At 41.6% G+C, this 22,662-nt stretch overlaps 1 long non-coding RNA gene across 1 annotated transcript; it reads left to right on the top strand.

The window, feature by feature from the left end:
- The first annotated feature begins 1,786 nt into the window (after positions 1 to 1,786).
- On the top strand, positions 1,787 to 4,806 carry LOC120321140. Its single transcript, XR_005560716.2, has 2 exons — positions 1,787 to 1,870; positions 3,875 to 4,806. It is a non-coding gene; the product is annotated as an uncharacterized LOC120321140 (long non-coding RNA).
- Positions 4,807 to 22,662: the final 17,856 nt, after the last annotated feature.

Genomic DNA, 22,662 nt, shown 5'->3' with positions numbered 1-22,662 from the left:
AAGTCAGCTGTCCAATTAGTCCAAACCACTTTCTCACACGTTACATCCTATACGGTCTTTTTCCGCTGCTTTCTACCGTTCACGGGAGCAATCTTAAACTTATTAAGTGCAGTCTAACGAATCTGTCCACATTTGAAAAAGTGTGACCGTGCTCGGAAACCGCTTCCTTTCCATTTCGCATTTTTTCGATTATACCCATCCGCTGACAAACCCAGGTCTTTTTTTCACCACAGGGGCCGAAGAGTCTAAGAATTCCAAGAAGCATTTCGCCTGCGCAGATTTCCGACGACTGTGCTACTCCATTCAAAGCCACAGTACAGCGCATAGCTAAAAATCTGGCAGCTTCCGATCTAGCGCTAGCCAAGTTCATTTCTGACCGCTTAAGCGAATTAGAGGCTCAGATCAACACTCCGGAATCTGCAGCTCCAACCGTCACGATGCTTAGCGTCCGTCGCGACCGAGTCCGATCCCTATGGGACAAAGTTATAAAGGAATTCGACATTTGCTAAGAGTGCCTTGTGTCAGCAGGCGAAGCGGCAGCAGGCAACATGCTTATTCTCAACGCTAAATACAGTTATTGCCATTCAGTCTATGAAAGGTGTGTTGCCCAGCTCGTTGATAAAATCGAACAGGGCGCGTCTCAATCCATCCCAGCCGCGAACGCTGCACCTCAGGCCTAAATTTCCTCTGGCTGTCGGTTGCCCCCATGCAATACAGAAGTTTTCGCAGGCGACTATCTTCGCTGTCCGACTTTCCGGGATCTTTTTACAGCCATTTATATCAATAATCCACGGCTGACTCCCGTGGAAAAGTTATTCCATTTAAATGCCAAAACAAGTGGCGACGCGCATGCCATCGTTTCGATTTCGCCTCTCACCAACGAGGGTTTCCGCCCTGCGTGGGAGAACCTAACAGAGCGTTTCGAAAATAAACGATTGTTGGTAAACAGTCAATTAAAAATACTTTTTAATGTGCAGTCGATACCACAGGAATCTGGGGCGGCCTTGAAGGTACTGTAAAGTACTGTTCAAGGTTTCTTGACTGCCTTAGAAATGTCAGGCATCAACATCGAGAACCGGGACTGCCTGCTGGTATATCTGTGTTCATCCAAGCTCCCGAAGATATCTCTCTCCTTATGGGAGCAGGCGCTCCATAAGAAAGCCGACATCCCGACATGGGTAGAGCTGAATAACTTCCTCACAGAACGCCATCGAACCCTAGAGGCCATAGTTGATGTGAGACCGCCCGTACCAAGTCAGTCGCACTCTAAAGCGATGAATTCAAGTGGGCCCTCTAGATCCGCTAATCTAAGCGCGCCAACGAAAAAGGGCCAAACAACAACAACGCAGGTAGCGGTGCAAAAGCGAAGCGAAAACGAAAAGTTCACCGCTGCAGCTGCTAGTATATAAGGCTGTCTGTGTATTAGTGCGCAAATATTAATGCGAGTTTCAACGAACGGGAGGGGGAAGGGGGGGCGACAGTGATTGCAATAATATAGTACAAAATAATAAATAAATGTTGCGTCCAAAAGCGGTTCAATATATGTACGTTTTTTTTTTTTTTTTCGCTTTTTTTATTATTTATTGAATCTTCCCTTTGTGTTAAGAGACTAACAATAAGTGTTCAAATCTTAATCTAACTTAATTAACTTTCACTTAGTGATAGTTTTTTCATTAATGCCCTAATAAGTTTATTGCTGGGCTGGGAGGTCGTTGCGGTGCAGCCGGCTTTGACTGCATACTCGGATTAGTTTTCTTGCGAGGGGATTTGTATGGGTGGACAGCTTTTCGTTATACTTCGTTTTTTTCTCAGCTATTACTTCGATTACTAATTTGATTTTTAGGTCTCTGTGTATGTTTTCGTTCCGAAGGTACCACGGCGCTCCAGTGATAATTCTCAGAATTCTTGACTGTGCTCGCTGAATAATGTCTATGTTACTTCTGGATGCGTTGCCCCACAGCTCGGAGCCATAAGTCCAGATAGGTTTTAAGACGGAGTTGTATAGAAGAGCTTTGAACTCCAGACTAAGTGGAGAGCGAGCATTTATGAGCCAGTGGAGGTTCCTTGCTTTAAGTTTAAGATGTGTCGATTTGGCTTCTATATGTTTGCGCCAAGTGAGCCGCCTGTCCAGATGAACACCCAGATATGTTACCTCGTCGGCTTGTGGAATGCATATGTTATTCAAGACCAGTGGTGGGCATGTTTGTTTGTTTAAGGTAAAGGTAACCTGCTTGCATTTTTGAACATTTATTGAAATTCTCCAGTCGGCAAGCCATCGTTCTACAGATGTTAAGTGTCGGGATAGGAGTGCCGTGGCTTTTATTGGGCATTTGGAGCGACTGAGTATCGCGGTATCATCAGCGAACGTGGAGGTTGTTAGATTGTAGTCTATGGGGAAATCCGCCGTATACAGGGTGTATAAGATTGGACCCAGTACACTTCCGCCAACAACATGGTGACACTTTGTCAAAATAAATATAAATATACAAACACCCAAAGGACCAACGACCCAAAGGCATTCCACAACCCAAGTTATACGATCTAACACTCATACATAAGCCGATCGAGGAGCGTGGGAATGCTGAACATGCACTTTGCAGTTTAAGTGGTCAAGCTATGCATAACATATGCATGCCTTCTGCATACATATGTATAAGTATATATGTAATTAAGAACACATAAATATAAGCATTATATGAGCGGGTTGGCGGAACCCAATTGTGAGCATTTTAATAAAGAACATCAACTAGAGCAAAAGCTCCTGGCTTTTTTACAATAAATCAAACTAAACATAAACCGGATTAACGCCTTCGGAAATTTTAACAAATATGCGACGCTTGGCCCCGGATCCTGTCAGCGAAAGCTTCATAACCTATTCCTCGCTGAGATGATGTCCTCCAATCGTCCGCTGCTCACCTTATGGGATGAGACGGACTTCGCAGACAAAATGCTCGAAGCCGTTAGCACGAACGCCTCGTTTGCTATCAGCTCATCCCCACCTCTTGTTTTTTATTTATTTCGCGAGTCCCACGGTCACACATCCCGCCCAACCGACCGAAGTCGCGGGAAGATAGACGCGATATAGAAGACAGTAAAGGACGAGAAAATATATGTATACTAGTAAGATTTAAGAATTTGTTAAATACGTTAGTATTGATCGCTTTAGGAACGGTAGAGAGTCAGAATTAGAGATAATAGGATAGAATCTATTATCGTCAGAACATAAATCTCTGTAGGTAATGTGTGTAATTAGATCTACATTGATTTAAAACTAACGGTACGTAATTTCTAATGAATCTGCTTGGAACAGTGAAGCTTAGCCGACTAACCAGTAAAAAGTAAGAAGTTCTTTTGTATTGCACTTTGTATTGTGGACTCCAAACCGGTGATCCATACTCGAGGATGGGACGGACTGGATATATGAAGAAGGTTTTGGTCATGTAAGGATCATCAAATTCTTTTGACCACCGTTTTATAAAACCAAGCACACCCCTGGCCTTATTGACGATAGACGAAATATGGCTTGAAAATTTAAGTTTAGGGTCAAGAAGAACACCAAGATCATCAACATGTGTTATTCTGTCCAAATAGCACCCATTTAGAGTGTAAGTCGCGTGTATTGGGTTGGCACGGCAAAAGGTCCTTGCACCTAGAGCCATTTAAGTTTAACACGTTATCATGGCACCAGGTTTGAAAGCTATCTAGATCGGATTGTAAGTCCAAATGGCGAGAAATGTCCTTATACTGCAGGCATAATTTTACATCATCAGCGTACATAAGTACATGCGAATGCTTTATTATTAAGGGAAGGTCGTTAATAAATAAGGTAACCTACGAAGGAGGTTAAGTCCAGGAACGAAAACATGTTCCGAAGGTACCACGGCGCTCCAGTGATAATTCTCAGAATTCTTGACTGTGCTCGCTGAATAATGTCTATGTTACTTCTGGATGCGTTGCCCCACAGCTCGGAGCCATAAGTCCAGATAGGTTTTAAGACGGAGTTGTATAGAAGAGCTTTGAACTCCAGACTAAGTGGAGAGCGAGCATTTATGAGCCAGTGGAGGTTCCTTGCTTTAAGTTTAAGATGTGTCGATTTGGCTTCTATATGTTTGCGCCAAGTGAGCCGCCTGTCCAGATGAACACCCAGATATGTTACCTCGTCGGCTTGTGGAATGCATATGTTATTCAAGACCAGTGGTGGGCATGTTTGTTTGTTTAAGGTAAAGGTAACCTGCTTGCATTTTTGAACATTTATTGAAATTCTCCAGTCGGCAAGCCATCGTTCTACAGATGTTAAGTGTCGGGATAGGAGTGCCGTGGCTTTTATTGGGCATTTGGAGCGACTGAGTATCGCGGTATCATCAGCGAACGTGGAGGTTGTTAGATTGTAGTCTATGGGGAAATCCGCCGTATACAGGGTGTATAAGATTGGACCCAGTACACTGCCTTGCGGCACTCCAGCTTCGATTGCGCAATCGCGTGAAGTGCTGTATCGCATCTTATTGCAAACACTCTGTTATATAGGTATGACTTCAGTAGCTTATGTGTGTTTTGGGGCAACAGCTTGATTATTTTAAACAAAAGTCCATCGAGCCACACTCTGTCAAATGCCTGCGCGACGTCTAGAAAAATGGCTGTGCAGTATTCTCGATGTTCAAAAGCAGTACGAATTTCTGATGTGATTCGATTGACCTGTTCGATGGTTCCATGTTTTTCTCTAAAGCCAAATTGATGTGTTGGAAGTGTGTTGTTTATTCTAAGATGAGGGCTAATCCGAAGGAGTAGCATTTTTTCAAACAGCTTTGAAAGACATGTTAGTAAGCTTATCGGTCTATATGATGATGGCTGCGTTTTATCTTTTCCTGGCTTTGGAATCATTACTATGGTCGACTTTTTCCATTTTTGAGGGAAGTATCCAAGCTTGGCGATTGCGTTGAACAACAGGCAGATGTGAAGAATAGCACACTTTGGGAGTTCAATGAGCATTCTTGGAGTTATTAGGTCGTAGCCAGGCGATTTTCTTGGGTTCAGTTGCTCTTTGATAACCTTTGCTAGTTCACATGGTCGGAATTCAAAATAATAAAAAAAAAATATATGTATGTGTATTTATTTTATCAACCAATAAATTGATAATTTTTCATGCAATCTAGCTTTACTATATTAATAGGTACAAATGTGCCAAGAACTGCAAGCGAGGTGCAATATTCCAGCACAAGACAATAAACATTAAATTTGTCTATAACTCTAGCTTTTAATTTTTTGCACAAATACCTATGATTTCCGAATGCTAATTAAAAGTTCCCTCAGTGGTGGCGGCAATTCCGGAAGCAGGGTATTTCGCGACCGACACGGAATATGTTTAAGAAATATTTATTGTTTAAACATAATAGCGCGTCGCGGGCAACAATATATTTATTTATTGCACTCAAAAAAAATCAAAGAACAATTTTTTTTTTTATGTTGCACTTTTATATTATTATATATATATATTATATTATATATTATGTGTCACTGTCTCTTTAATTTGTTTAAACTAATTCTTGTCCACCCGGGGGCGCCATGAAGATTTTAATTAGTTTATTAAAAATATTGAACTTTGGTGGTAAGAATAATTAGGTTTAATTTCGGAACTACGACAACGTAAAAATGCGTGTGCTCGTGTTGAATTCAATTTTTCGACTCTATTTAACGTATGTGTTCTTAGGCCTTGCTTAACAGAGGTTGGCGAAGACGGGGCGAATTCGCAAAGAGCGAGAGAGAACTTTATTATGCTCCCGCCTTCGCCCTAAACTAACTTACACTAGACTTCAAATTTTCTCTACTTCTACTTCTCTATAATAAACAACAAACAATAAACAATGACCGACAATATGAGTTCCGCCAACAACATGGTGACACTTTGTCAAAATAAATATAAATATACAAACACCCAAAGGACCAACGACCCAAAGGCATTCCACAACCCAAGTTATACGATCTAACACTCATACATAAGCCGATCGAGGAGCGTGGGAATGCTGAACATGCACTTTGCAGTTTAAGTGGTCAAGCTATGCATAACATATGCATGCCTTCTGCATACATATGTATAAGTATATATGTATGTAATTAAGAACACATAAATATAAGCATTATATGAGCGGGTTGGCGGAACCCAATTGTGAGCATTTTAATAAAGAACATCAACTAGAGCAAAAGCTCCTGGCTTTTTTACAATAAATCAAACTAAACATAAACCGGATTAACGCCTTCGGAAATTTTAACAAATATGCGACGCTTGGCCCCGGATCCTGTCAGCGAAAGCTTCATAACCTATTCCTCGCTGAGATGATGTCCTCCAATCGTCCGCTGCTCACCTTATGGGATGAGACGGACTTCGCAGACAAAATGCTCGAAGCCGTTAGCACGAACGCCTCGTTTGCTATCAGCTCATCCCCACCTCTTGTTTTTTATTTATTTCGCGAGTCCCACGGTCACACATCCCGCCCAACCGACCGAGGTCGCGGGAAGATAGACGCGATATAGAAGACAGTAAAGGACGAGAAAATATATGTATACTAGTAAGATTTAAGAATTTGTTAAATACGTTAGTATTGATCGCTTTAGGAACGGTAGAGAGTCAGAATTAGAGATAATAGGATAGAATCTATTATCGTCAGAACATAAATCTCTGTAGGTAATGTGTGTAATTAGATCTACATTGATTTAAAACTAACGGTACGTAATTTCTAATGAATCTGCTTGGAACAGTGAAGCTTAGCCGACTAACCAGTAAAAAGTAAGAAGTTCTTTTGTATTGCACTTTGTATTGTGGACTCCAAACCGGTGATCCATACTCGAGGATGGGACGGACTGGATATATGAAGAAGGTTTTGGTCATGTAAGGATCATCAAATTCTTTTGACCACCGTTTTATAAAACCAAGCACACCCCTGGCCTTATTGACGATAGACGAAATATGGCTTGAAAATTTAAGTTTAGGGTCAAGAAGAACACCAAGATCATCAACATGTGTTATTCTGTCCAAATAGCACCCATTTAGAGTGTAAGTCGCGTGTGTTGGGTTGGCACGGCAAAAGGTCTTTGCACCTAGAGCCATTTAAGTTTAACACGTTATCATGGCACCAGGTTTGAAAGCTATCTAGATCGGATTGTAAGTCCAAATGGCGAGAAATGTCCTTATACTGCAGGCATAATTTTACATCATCAGCGTACATAAGTACATGCGAATGCTTTATTATTAAGGGAAGGTCGTTAATAAATAAGGTAACCTACGAAGGAGGTTAAGTCCAGGAAGATAGTAGTTGTTGATCTGCGTTTCATGAACCCATGCTGACATGGTGATATTATTGACCTACGAAGGTGCTGCAAATGAAAAGTGATAACGTTTTCAAAAAGCTTAGGATAGCAGACAATTTGGAGATTCCTATGTTATTGCTTGCATTTTGCTACCTTTTTTATGGAGAGGGATCACAAAGGACTCCTGCCATATATGGGGGAACTGTGAAGATTCCAGAGATAAGTTAAACAGTTTCAGTAGAGATTTGCACAAGGCTTCCGCACAGAATCTAAGCACACAAGCCAGGTATTCCGTCGGGACCTGGCCAATAGACAGGCTTAACTCGCTGAAGATCATAAAGCAGTGAGCTTTCGTTTAAAGTGGGTCAGAATATTAAATTTGACTTTGATACCGCGTAAGAGTAAGGCCGTTCAGAATGAGGTAACGTAGAATATGTGGTTTGAAAAAAATTTGGCAAATAGATCGGCTATGACCTGATCCGATGTTACCGTAGTATTTTCAAAAAATAGCGAGAAAGGGTAACTAGTTGTTTTGCGCTTAGTGTTAACGAAATTATAAAACTGTTTGGGATCCTGTGCGAACTGTAACGTACAACGGTTTAAATAATTCCTATAACACTGAGCATTAAACACGCAAAATTTAACCGGTATTTTTAAATTTTATATAAAGTCTGGGAGTAACATTTTTTAGATGTGTTAACTCTTTATTAAACCAAGGAGGTTTGTTCGAGATAGAAAGTTTGCCTTTCGAAAACAATGAATTCGTTTAGCTGACTTATCTGGCCTCTCTTTTATTACGGTACCTGTGTCGATTGTCACCTCGAAAGTTGGATGTTATGGATCTTCTGGTTGACTAAGAGGTGCTACCCTAGTCAGAAACGCACTTGTGTGTGTTTCATGACTTGTAACAAAGCATAGATCCAATAATCGTGCAAAAGAATTTCGAATATAATTAACTTGCAACAACAATATGTCGAGCAAGCCGTCAATAAAGTCATGCTGTGCTATGAGATAGGGGTATTCGACTATTCTTCTATAGACCACTAAGTGCCTGGTATATAAAAGTCATCTAGAACAACCAGTTGTTCCCTATCGGACAGTCTATATAAAACGTATTGGATATCGGAAACGTATTGGATAGGAAATTCAGAAGACGGCGGAATGTAAGAGCACGTAATATCAAGAATTCTATGTTACGAAACTCGTCAAAAAGTACCTCCTCTGACGTGGGACCTAACGGCAATTAGGACTCCGCCTCCCCGCCTGGAGGGACGATCATACCTGTATACTGTGTACATACCTGGGAAAACTTCAGAGTTAAGTATCTCCGGTTTTAACCAAGTCTCTGTAAACACAATAATATGGGATGCAAAGGAAAGGCTATCTGAATACAAATTAGTTAGCTTACTAAACACATTTACATTTTTTAGCATTTTGATAGCAGATAGTGAGACTAGATTTTAGGTTTTTGAAGATAAAGAAGTAGAAGTAGAAGTAGAAGAGGAGGATGGGGCAGATATCTGGCCACGTGTGGGAAGTTTAATTTCCACGGGCCCTTTTTTTCTATTTTTTATCTTAGCTTTGAACTCTTTCACAACCATACTATCCGGCCAAAAATCACCAGAACATATGGTCGAGAATGGCTCATTAGGGACAGTAATCTAGAAAGATGAGATGTCCCTTTTATGTTGTGGGCTTTTGTTTTGACTTTTTTTTTTTAAGACAATACATAAAATGATGTATGATCAGGAAAGCCTAGAAACGAAAATTTGTTTCTTAAGTGGAACCACCGAGTGGGGTTTTGGCACTGCAGGTTGTATTTCTGAAGTGCCAGCTTGCGCCGGTAGTCCGGACTCAATATTCTTTTGTGGTGGTAATTCGGGACAGGTGGAATCACCGGTTGAAAAACCAGTTCATACAAAACGGAATCTGTAGCAATCCCAGGCTGGACTCCCTCCACAACGGATTGATCGGATTACTCCGAATCTTTTTTAGCTGCCGATTGAGGGTTTGCTGCGATCGTCAACTGATCAGCTGTTGAGTCCTGTTGATCACTTGCCGGAGGTTGCGGTGCATTCCCCTTAGGCAACCACCAGCTGCTTTCTTGCGCTTTGGAGATTCCTCCAATAGCTTGAGGGTATTAAATTGTGAAACTAGCGCGGAAAGAAGATCATCAGCTCGACGAAAATGATCTCTAGCCACGCCAAAACTGCTAATCAGTCCTTTTAAGCCACTTTAGGTTTGCAGCATAAAGAGATTTATTTCATTCGCAACTCCTAGGCAAGTATCACAACAGTATTTTAGATTAGGGCCTTTAGCTGGGTCATCACTGGTTCTACCGTTAAGATCAGCGCACTTAGTGTGCACCATTCTATCACATAGCCAACAGGTCATTTTTGATTGCTCAATCTCTTTAAACACCGAATAGCCAGAAATGGGGCTGGTCCAGTACCATATGTGACGGTGATCTCAAGGATTCAGAGGGGTCTCTCCTCCACACTGAGTTGAAACTTCCTATCCTACTTGGCGATACATCTTTTTTACATCGGCAGTCAGGGTATACCTGTGCAGCCGAAAGCGGAGTAGAGTGGAGTACAACTCTTCTTGAATTGTCGGCCCCACCATCAGGATGTCGTTTAAGGCCACCTGAGACGATGTTTTGCAGGACGCATCGAACACGACGCACAACTTTGTTGACGTACTATGGGGCCTTAACACGCATTGATGGGGAATGACATAATGTGGAGTGGAAGGGATTTTGTTGTCTGTAGGCGACATTTGACCTAGGGCGAGATATTCTTCCATGAATTCCAAGTACATGGTCTTCAAGTTAGGATCTCGAGACAACCTCGAAGGAGTTGCCTAATCCATTTGGATCAGATTTAAACGGCAGCCTAACTTCAAACCGACCTGATGGCAATACCTGAGTAGTCTTCCTATAATGATCTTCACATAACTTGTGCTCAGGCGACAGAATTTTCTTTGGATTTGGCATTTCCTCCAGCGACCAAAATTTCTGTAGTGTGCTGTCAATCGATACTAAAGGCTCTTCACTACAACTGAAACTATTCACAACTTGTTTAGGGACTGCAGACTTGTATCTGCCCGAAACAACCCAACCAAGTAGGGTCTTTTGTAGAGTTGGATAGTCAGGACCTTGTCTAATTTGACCAACAGCTAGCAATTCGAAAAATGATTCTGCTCCTATCAACATATAAATTTTTTGTGACTTGTAGAAATATGGGTCTGGGAGTTGGAAGAGCTTTGTATAGTGACCAAGGCAAAAATAATGTCCCTGTTGTCTGCCTTGAAGGTAGCAAGCGTCAGCGAAGCTCCGGGATCAGCTGCTGTAGCTCCAACTCGTGCGCGACTTCCGAATTTGGCATTGCCAAAATTCATTGGAGATTATTCGGAGTTCAAAAATGTCATCAGCCTTTTCGAAACTTTGGTTCATAAAGACGTCAGCATTCCAGTTATCTAAAAATTTAACCATTTAATTTCATGTCTCTCTGGTGAAGCTTTAGGAACAGTTAAAGCTTACCAAGTCACTGAGAGTAATTACGAAAAGGCACTAGCTAGTTTAAGAAAGGTTTACGATAACGAATGCCTCATCTTTATGAATATTATATCAACATTGTTTAGTCTGCCTAAAATATCGCATTAGTCCGCTTCCTCCTTGAGAAACCTTATCGATACTGTTTCTTCGATTTATAGTTCTCTGTTATCGATAGGAGATGATACAAAAATTTCGAATGCAATGTTGCAATGAAGATCTCGGAGCTTCGCTGACGCTTGCTACCTTCAAGGCAGACAACAGGGACATTATTTTTGCCTTGGTCACTATACAAAGCTCTTCCAACTCGTCGCCAAATTCATCGCTACAATCTATGTTTTCCATCTGTTCTTGTAATTGATTTGCCTTACTAATTGAAGCATTTAAGTTTTCTAGTCGACATTTCAATTCTTCCTCTAATAGCGGAATCGATCCCGTTTCTAATCGTTCATTTAATCGGCGAATTGTTCTGACTGTTCTGGAACTTGCTATTCAGCTCTTGCAGAACAGATTTATTTTTGGTTTCTAGGCTCATTTTCAATTAAATATTTAAATTAATTAAATTTTATTTCCGAATTAAATAAATAAATGGCCGAAACAAATTATCTCAAATCAGACCGACAATATAATTTAATAACCTACGAATCAATAATTAGAAATTTATTAAACCAAAAAAATAGGTTATTTTTAATTTCATAAATTATTAATTTATTGTTCGAAATGTATATTAAATATTTTTCTGATGAGAACAACGACAGTGATTGCAATAATACAGTACAAAATAATAAATAAATGTTGGGTCCAAAAGCGGTTCAATATATGTATGTGTATTTATTTTATCAACCAATAAATTGAATAATTTTCATGCAATCTAGCTTTACTATATTAATAGGTACAAATGTGCCAAGAACTGCAAGCGAGGTGCAATATTCCAGCACAAGACAATAAACATAAAATTGGTCTATAACTCTAGCTTTTAATTTTTTGCACAAATACCTGTGACTTCCGAATGCTAATTTTAGCGGCCACTTTCCTTTAAAGTTCCCTCAGTGGTGGCGGCAATTCCGGAAGCAGGGTATTTCGCGACCGACACGGAATATGTTTAAGAAATATTTATTGTTTAAACATAATAGCGCGTCGCGGGCAACAATATATTTATTTATTGCACTCAAAAAAAAACAAAGAACCATTTTTTTTTTTAATGTTGCACTTTTATATTATTATATATATATATATATTATATTATATATTATGTGTCACTGTCACTTTAATTTGTTTAAACTAATTCTTGTCCACCCGGGGGCGCCATGAAGATTTTAATTAGTTTATTAAAAATATTGAACTTTAGTGGTATGAATAATTAGGTTTAATTTCGGAACTACGACAACGAAAAAATGCGTGTGCTCGTGTTGAATTCAATTTTTCGACTTCCTCTCTATTTAACATATGTGTTCTTAGGCCTAGCTTAACAGAGGTTGGCGAAGACGGGGCGAATTCGCAAAGAGCGAGAGAGAACTTTATTTTTTTTTTAATGTTGCACTTTTATATTATTATATATATATATATATTATATTATATATTATGTGTCACTGTCACTTTAATTTGTTTAAACTAATTCTTGTCCACCCGGGGGCGCCATGAAGATTTTAATTAGTTTATTAAAAATATTGAACTTTGGTGGTAAGAATAATTAGGTTTAATTTCGGAACTACGACAACGAAAAAATGCGTGTGCTCGTGTTGAATTCAATTTTTCGACTTCCTCTCTATTTAACATATGTGTTCTTAGGCCTAGCTTAACAGAGGTTGGCGAAGACGGGGCGAATTCGCAAAGAGCGAGAGAGAACTTTATTATGCTCCCTCCTTCGCCCTAAACTAACTTCACTTCTACTTCACGCGCCAACAATAAACAACAAACAATAAACAATGACCGACAATATGAGTTCCGCCAACAACATTGTGTCAACACTTTGTCAAAATAAATATAAATATACAAACACCCAAAAGACCAACGACCCAAAGGCATTCCACAACCCAAGTTATACGATCTAACGCTCATACATAAGCCGATCGAGGAGCGTGGGAATGCTGAACATGCACTTTGCAGTTTAAGTGGTCAAGCTATGCATAACATATGCATGCCTTCTGCATACATATGTATATGTACTTATGTAATTAAGAACACATAAATATAAGCATTATATGAGCGGGTTGGCGGAACCCAATTGTGAGCATTTTAATAAAGAACATCAACTAGAGCAAAAGCTCCTGGCTTTTTTACAATAAATCAAACTAAACATAAAAATTAACAAGATTAACACCTTCGGAAATTTTAACAAATATGCGACGCTTGGCCCCGGATCCTGTCAACGAAAGCTTCATAACCTATTCCTCGCTGAGATGCCGTCCTCCAATCGTCCGCTGCTCACCTTATGGGATGAGACGGACTTGGACAAGCATGCAAAGATCGCAGACAAAATGCTCGAAGCCGTTAGCACGAACGCCTCGTTTGCTATCGGCTCGTCCCCATCTCTTGTTTTTTATTTATTTCGCGAGTCCCACGGCCACACATCCCGCCCAACCGACCGAGGTCGCGGGAAGATAGACGCGATATAGAAGACAGTAAAGGACGAGAAAATATATGTATACTAGTAAGATTTAAGAATTTGTTAAATACGTTAGTATTGATCGCTTTAGGAACGGTAGAGAGTCAGAATTAGAGATAATAGGATAGAATCTATTATCGTCAGAACATATATCTCTGTAGGTAATGTGTGTAATTAGATCTACATTGATTTAAAACTAACGGTACGTAATTTCTAATGAATCTGCTTGGAACAGTGAAGCTTAGCCGACTAACCAGTAAAAAGTAAGAAGTTCTTTTGTATTGCACTTTGTATTGTGGACTCCAAACCGGTGATCCATACTCGAGGATGGGACGGACTGGATATATGAAGAAGGTTTTGGTCATGTAAGGATCATCAAATTCTTTTGACCACCGTTTTATAAAACCAAGCACACCCCTGGCCTTATTGACGATAGACGAAATATGGCTTGAAAATTTAAGTTTAGGGTCAAGAAGAACACCAAGATCATCAACATGTGTTATTCTGTCCAAATAGCACCCATTTAGAGTGTAAGTCTCGTGTATTGGGTTAGCACGGCAAAAGGTCTTTGCACCTAGAGCCATTTAAGTTTAACACGTTATCATGGCACCAGGTTTGAAAGCTATCTAGATCGGATTGTAAGTCCAAATGGCGAGAAATGTCCTTATACTGCAGGCATAATTTTACATCATCAGCGTACATAAGTACATGCGAATGCTTTATTATTAAGGGAAGGTCGTTAATAAATAAGGTAACCTACGAAGGAGGTTAAGTCCAGGAAGATAGTAGTTGTTGATCTGCGTTTCATGAACCCATGCTGACATGGTGATATTATTGACCTACGAAGGTGCTGCAAATGAGGAGTGATAACGTTTTCAAAAAGCTTAGGATAGCAGACAATTTGGAGATTCCTATGTTATTGCTTGCATTTTGTTACCTTTTTTATGGAGAGGGATCACAAAGGACTCCTGCCATATATGGGGGAACTGTGAAGATTCCAGAGATAAGTTAAACAGTTTCAGTAGAGATTTGCACAAGGCTTCCGCAAAGAATCTAAGCACACAAGCCAGGTATTCCGTCGGGACCTGGCCAATAGACAGGCTTAACTCGCTGGAGATCATAAAGCAGTGAGCTTTCGTTTAAAGTGGGTCAGAATATTAAATTTGACTTTGATACCGCGTAAGAGTAAGGCCGTTCAGAATGAGGTAACGTAGAATATGTGGTTTGAAAAAAATTTGGCAAATAGATCGGCTATGACCTGATCCGATGTTACCGTAGTATTTTCAAAAAATAGCGAGAAAGGGTAACTAGTTGTTTTGCGCTTAGTGTTAACGAAATTATAAAACTGTTTGGGAACATGTGCGAACTGTAACGTACAACGGTTTAAATAATTCCTATAACACTGAGCATTAAACACGGCAAAATTTAACCGGTATTTTTAAATTTTATATAAAGTCTGGGCGTAACATTTTTTAGATGTGTCAACTCTTTATTAAACCAAGGAGGTTTGTTAGAGATAGAAAGTTTGCCTTACGAAAATAATGAATTCGTTTAGCTGACTTATCTGGCCTCTCTTTTATTACGGTACCTGTGTCGATTGTCACCTCGAAAGTTGGATGTTATGGATCTTCTGGTTGACTAAGAGGTGCTACCCTAGTCAGAAACACACTTGTGTGTGTTTCATGACTTGTAACAAAGCATAGATCCAATAATCGTGCAAAAGAATTTCGAATATAATTAACTTGCGACAACAATATGTCGAGCAAGCCTTCAATAAAGTCATGCTGTGCTATGAGATAGGGGTATTCGACTATTCTTCTATAGACCACTAAGTGCCTGGTATATAAAAGTCATCTAGAACAACCAGTGGTTCCCTATCGGACAGTCTATATAAAACGTATTGGATATCGGAAACGTATTGGATAGGAAATTCAGAAGACGGCGGAATGTAAGAGCACGTAATATCAAGAATTCTATGTTACGAAACTCGTCAAAAAGTACCTCCTCTGACGTGGGACCTAACGGCAATTAGGACTCCGCCTCCCCGCCTGGAGGGACGATCATACCTGTATACTGTGTACATACCTGGGAAAACTTCAGAGTTAAGTATCTCCGGTTTTAACCAAGTCTCTGTAAACACAATAATATGGGATGCAAAGGAAGGGCTATCTGAATACAAATTAGGTAGCTTATTAAACAAGCCTCTTACATTTTGATAGCAGATAGTGAGACTAGATTTTAGGTTTTTGAAGATAAAGAAGTAGAAGTAGAAGTAGAAGTAGAAGTAGAAGTAGAAGTAGAAGTAGAAGTAGAAGTAGAAGTAGAAGTAGAAGTAGAAGTAGAAGTAGAAGTAGAAGTAGAAGTAGAAGTAGAAGTAGAAGTAGAAGTAGAAGTAGAAGTAGAAGTAGAAGTAGAAGTAGAAGTAGAAGTAGAAGTAGAAGAGGAGGATGGGGCAGTAATCTGGCCACGTGTGGGAAGTTTAATTTCCACGGGCCCTTTTTTTCTATTTTTTATCTTAGCTTTGAACTCTTTCACAACCATACTATCCGGCCAAAAATCACCAGAACATATGGTCGAGAATGGCTCATTAGGGATAGTAATCTAGAAAGATGAGATGTCCCTTTTATGTTGTGGGCTTTTGTTTTGACTTTTTTTTTAAAGACAATACATAAAATGATGTATGATCAGGGAAAGCCTAGAAACGAAAATTTGTTTCTTAAGTGGAACCACCGAGTGGGGTTTTGGCACTGCAGGTTGTATTTCTGAAGTGCCAGCTTGTGCCGGTAGTCCGGACTCAATATTCTTTTGTGGTGGTAATTCGGGACAGGTGGAATCACCGGTTGAAAAACCAGTTCATACAAAACGGAATCTGTAGCAATCCCAGGCTGGACTCCCTCCACAACGGATTGATCGGATTACTCCGAATCTTTTTTAGCTGCCGATTGAGGGTTTGCTGCGATCGTCAACTGATCAGCTGTTGAGTCCTGTTGATCACTTGCCGGAGGTTGCGGTGCATTCCCCTTAGGCAACCACCAGCTGCTTTCTTGCGCTTTGGAGATTCCTCCAATAGCTTGAGGGTATTAAATTGTGAAACTAGCGCGGAAAGAAGATCATCAGCTCGACGAAAATGATCTCTAGCCACGCCAAAACTGCTAATCAGTCCTTTTAACCCACCTTAAGTTTGCAGCATAAAGAGATTTATTTCATTCGCAACTCCTAGGCAAGTATCACAACAGTATTTTAGATTAGGGCCTTTAGCTGGGTCATCACTGGTTCTACCGTTAAGATCAGCGCACTTAGTGTGCACCATTCTATCACATAGCCAACAGGTCATTTTTGATTGCTCAGGCTTTATTTGACGGCATTTGTTTTGGATGCAGACAACTTTTAATTGGATTTTGACCACCGTACCAAAACACAACATCAAAAATGTACGGCTAGAGCGCAGTCTGCATGCCTAGAACTTTAGGATTTGTGACCATCTGTCAGTGCTCGGTTGGCTCAAGGATGGTCAGGATTTGTCGCAGATATTTGATTTGGTTCAGGTGGGGTTGCTGAAAGAGAATACGAACCGGGTCCCAGAGGTTCGTAAGTAAGTAATGTGTTTACAGTCGCTTCAGTGCGCTGCAGTCCTCGTGGCGAGATCGGCGGCTGGTTGGCTCGGGGCGTCTTGTCTCGTTCCTAGGGCCGTACATCTCCACGATGGGTACGGATTGACGCCAGACTCCCGAGATGGCAGCTCAATAGTCGTCCAGTCACGCGGCCGCGAGTTCCTCTACTGCCTGTGAACGGAAAATAATGGGGCAGAGACCGTTCGGGTCTACCAATTAAGGGGAAAATTTGAGAGGCCGGTCAGGTCTACTAAATATGATAACAGTTTTAGAGGCCTGGTTAGGTGTACTTAGTGTGGGGAAAATTTGATAGGCTGGTCAGGTCTATTAATTATGAGAACAGTTTTAGAGGCCGGTTAGGTCTACTTAGTGTGACAACAGTTTTAAAGGCCGGTTAGGTCTACTAAGTATGAGAACCGTTTTAGAGGCCGGTTAGGTCTACTAATTATGAGAACAGTTTTTAGAGGCCGATCAGGTCTACTAATTACGAGAAGAGTTTTAGAGGCCGGTTAGGTCTGCTAATGGTGAGAAGAGTTTAGAGGCCGGTCAGGTCTACTAATTATGCGAAGCGATTTAGAGGCTGGTTAGGTCTGCTAATGATGAAAAGGGTTTTAGAGGCCGATCAGGTCTACTAAGAGGAGTTTTAGAGGCCGGTGAGGTCTACTATAGCTTAAACACACGGGTCGGTGAACCGAGCCGGAGAATGAGACGTAATACGCAAAGACTACTATGATTAGTTAGTTACCACGTCGTTACTCGCCTCCTATGGCTCTGTTGGACTCCTTACCGCTGATCCTTGGCTGCTGGTCCGTTTCTGCTAGCTTCTCCTGGAGGTCTTGTCGCCGATCGCTGGCCGAACTGAATGCCTAACGGAGGATGTGGTGCGCCTTATTTTTGGGCCAGTGTGAACCTTCGCGAACGATCCTTGGCGAGCACGTGCGCATTGGGTTTGAATTAAAATGCGGGTTGTGTGTGTGTTTCTTTGCCTTCTTTTTCTTTCTCCTTTATTCATTATTTTATTTATATCCTTATGTTTTATACTATACATGTTTTTCCACTTAGACTATGTGCGCGTTCGGCGCGTCACAGATTTTGTATGGAAGAGCGAGAGAGCGGGTAAACCGTGAATTTATTAAAATCCACCGCTGGACTTTGCAAAAACAAAAATAAATTCGGGGCGCGGAAAAAAACACGACCGTTCGCTTGGAAGCTAGAAGGCGATTTTTTTCTCCTGCAAATCCGGCTATCTGCGAGGTTCCCCCTGCAGACCCTTTGAAAGAACTTTCCGACAACTTACGTTCGCTCATGCAAGATGTCACGGCATTGAAAAAGGATGACAAGCGCATCCAATCCCGCAACCGATCACGGTGTTCATCTCGTGGCGCCAGACCAGCGGACAATTCCTGTTAACAGACCTCTTTGTTTCTACCACGACGCAAATAAATGCCAACCACGCTTTACGTCGTTGCAAGGACAGCTGCAAGGACAGCAGCAGCGATCCATCAGTTTAGTCAGCTGTTCCACGAGAGCAGCGTTTGCACGTCACCGATCGTACCTCCAACATCAGATATATAACTAAGCTGGACTTGGATCTCAGACGCAATTTTACCTGGCCAATCATCATTGACGTTTACACACCTATAATTGGAGCAGACTTTTTGGCCGAGTTCCAGCTTCTTATTGATCTCAAAAACAGATGCCTTATTGACTCGATCACAGAACTGTCAACAACCACGTGCCTAGCGTGCCAAGCGAATGAAATCCACTGTGCAGGATATTTTTACATTTCGAGAGCTTCTGCAAGAGTTTGAGGAAGTCCATCATCGAAGTATATAAAGAAACATGATGTACAACCCCACATTGAAACATATGGGACACCCTTTTCTGACCGACAACGACGCTTATCTCGAGATAAACTTGCCACTGCAAAGGAAATCATTTTTCTGATCGAGCAAGGCATATGTCCAAAAGTCCTTGGTCCAGCCCACTACACAAAGACTCCAAAAAAGACGGTAGGTCGAGAGCATGCGGTGATTACCGAAAGCTCAACTCGATTACGATAGCAAAAGTTATCAGTCTGGCAAAAACACGAGCTAAGCATCAATCTCAGCAAATGTCAATAAGCGCAAAAGCAAGTTAATTTTCTCAGCTACACGATTAACAAACACGTCATCAAACCACCGTCCTTTAGCCATTCTCAATTATGCTTGTACTGAAACTATCAGCCAACTAGGCTGCTTCTTGGGCGCTATAAACTACTATCGCAGATGCCTACCCCGGTCTTCGCACACTCAGGCACCGCTGTCCGAGCTGCTAAGGAATGTAAAGAAGAACGACGAACGACATCCTCAGGACTGCAGAACTCATATCAGCCTTTGAGAATTGCAAGCATCGAAAACTGAACTGCAACTGGCTTGTGACGCATCGGACCTCGCCATCGGAGCAGTTCTGGAACAACGCACTAGTCATGACTGGCAACCTCTAGGATTTTTCTCCAAGAAGCTCAGCAACACTAAGAGAAATTACTCCACGTACGACCGGGAGCTTCTTGCCATATACGAGTCAGTCAAAGATGCACGCATATTTGTGATCAAGACTAATCACAAGCCATTAGTATACGCATTCCAACAGCGGCCTTTAAAATATATTTCGCAATTCTAGGCGACCATCCTTCACATAAAAGGAACTGGAAAAATGCACTATCACGATGCCCACCGCGGCGCAGCTCGAGAAGGAGCACGCCTCGGATGCTGAATTGGCACGCATCTTGCAAGGAACTACTTCTCTAAAGCTCAAGAAAGTTTGTTTCGGTGGAGAATTTTCGATATACTGTGACGTATCCACACCAAATCTCCGTCCTTTTGTAATCACCTTTTGCAATCACTTCGCTAACAGGCTTACTCATATATCCACAATCTATCTCATCCCAGTGGGCGAGTAATTGCCCGTCAAATCTAACAGAAATTTGTCTGGCTTTCGATGTCCTCAAATTGTGTAGATTTTGTCTCTAATGCCACCGCTCTTCAAATCGTCCTTTAAGTGCAGCAATGGCACGCCGTGCCCTCAACTATTGCCATCTGTGCTACTTGGACTTCGTACATAAAAAAAAAATTTGCAGCTGAGATGTTGTATCGAGTACCAATTCACTGCCAAACGAATTCTTCGCCAACATGGATAAAACTGTAGATCCTACGACATTCCTGAGCAGTTTTCAAGAGCACATGCAGAAAGTTCGACCAGCTCCCAATGCACTCATGTATTGGCTTCCTATAACGGACCGTACGAAATCATCAATTGCGACAACGACAGAGTTTTCATCATAAGAATCGACGGGAAGAACTCAGCAGTTCGACTCGGAGGAACGCAATCCCACTGCTCAAAGGACTTACGACTTACTTACGACTTCCTTAGGACTTACAAAGGACAACACCTAATAATTAAGTGTCATTCTCTCGATACTGACTTGAAGTACGCGCTTTTCACCTCATTCCCTAGACCGGAAGCGGTCTTTTCCGTTTTGGCCGATCAACTGTAAGCTTGTACCAGTATCAAGTATCAAGTGTTTTATAAAGTGTCGCCGGAATGCTAAAGTTATTTCACTGAGTGACGCGAGTGGATATAATCATCGAAGGCAACGGAAAAGGTTGTTTTTTTCTGAGCAGAGTGGCAGGAGGTAGCATAGGTAAGTCTAAGAGTTATAGGATCCCGGGGGGCCAGAATCTAATTCCCAAGTGTTTTATAAAGTGTCGCAGGAATGCTAAAATTATTTTACTGAGTGACGCGAGTGGATATAATCATCGAAGGCAACGGAGAAGGTTGTTTTTTTCTGAGCAGAGTGGCAGGAGATAGCATAGGTAAGTCTAAGAGTTATAGGATCCCGGGGGTCCAGAATCTAATTCCCAGGATATTCTTTTATTGGGCAACGCACGCCAGCGCAGTTATCCAAAAAATAAAAGAGACCTATTTCGCCAAAATTCGGCAAAAGCCAGGATTGGAATCCGTTTCCAGTTGTAAAAAAAAAAATAAAATTTTCTACGTTCTAATAAACATTCTTTCGACCGTGTTCCACATTCCAAGTGCTCCAACCGTAAATCTGGTGGACCTGATTACCATGAATCACCGGTCGTTTATACAATTCGCTGGTCACTCCAAGTCAGCTGTCCAATTAGTCTAAACTACGGCTTTTCCACTTCGTAAATTTCACTTCACACTTTCACACCCGTTACATCCCATCTTTTTCCGCTGCTTTCTACCGTTCACGGCAGCAATCTTAAGCTTATTAAGTGCAGTCTAACGAATCTGTCCACATTTGAAAAAGTGGGACCGTGCTCCAAAACCGCTTTCTTTCCATTTCGCATTTCTTCGATTATGCCCGTCGGGGACGATAAGAAAAAATTGTCCGCTGACAAACCCAGGTCTAGTTTTTCACCACAAGGGCCGAAGAGTCCAAGAATTCCAAGAAGCATTTCGCCTGCGCAGATTTCCGACGACTGTGCTACTACATCCAAAGCCACAGTACAGCGCATAGCTAAAAATATGGCTGCTTACGATCTAGCGCTAGTCAAATTTATTTCGGTTTCTGACCGCTTAAGCAAATTTGAGGCTCAGATCAACACTTCAGAATCTGCTGCTCCAACCGTCACGATGCTTAGAGTACGTCGCGACCAAGTCCGAATCCTATGGGACAAGCTTGAAAAGGAATTCGACATCTGCTCAGAGTGCCTTGTGTCAGCAGGCGAAGCGGCAGCAGGCAACATGCCTATTCTTAGGGCTAAATACAGTTATTGCTATTCAGTCTATGAAAGGTGTGTTGCCCATCTCGTTGATAAAATCGAACAGGGCGCGTCTCAGTCCATCCCAGCAGCGAACGCTGCGCCCCAGGCCTACATTTCCACTGGCTATCGGTTGCCTCCATGCGATACAGAAGTTTTCGCAGGCGAATATCTTCGCTGGCCGACCTTCCGTAATCTTTTCACAGCCATTTATATAAATAATCCACGGCTGACTCCGGTGGAAAAGTTAATCCATTTAAATGCCAAAACAAGTGGCGACGCCATGTTGGTAAACAGTCAATTAAAAATCCTTTTTAATGTGCAGTCGATACCACAGGAATCTGGGGCGGCCTTGAAGGTACTGCCAAGTACTGTTCGAGGTTGCTTGACTGCCTTAGAAATGTCAGGCATCAACATTGAGAACTGGGACCGCCTGCTGGTATATCTGTGTTCATCCAAGCTCCCGAAGATAACTCTCTCCTTATGGGTAGAGCTGAACACCTTCCTCACAGAACGCCATCGAACACTAGAGGCCATCGATGATGTGAGACCGCCCGTACCAAGTCAGTCGCACTCCAAAGCAATGAATTCAAGTGGGCCTTCTACGAGACGAAAGTGGCTCCAAAAACTAAAAGTTGCGACTTGTGCAACAAGGAAAACCATCCTGTCCGTGTATGTCCGCGTTTTCTCCAAATGTCGGTTGACGACCGGTCAGCCTACATTAAACGGAAGCAGTTTTGCTTAAACTGCTTTGCAAAGGGACATCAGCTTCGTGAGCCGACATTCTGCCTTCGGTGCTTCTGAGTGGAGCAAAAATTAACA

This window comes from Drosophila yakuba, chromosome 2R (genome assembly GCF_016746365.2).
Source record: "Drosophila yakuba strain Tai18E2 chromosome 2R, Prin_Dyak_Tai18E2_2.1, whole genome shotgun sequence".
Taxonomy (NCBI): Eukaryota; Metazoa; Arthropoda; class Insecta; order Diptera; family Drosophilidae; genus Drosophila; species Drosophila yakuba.
Note: the sequence above shows the minus strand (reverse complement) of the source record. Positions and strands in the feature narration are given on the sequence as shown.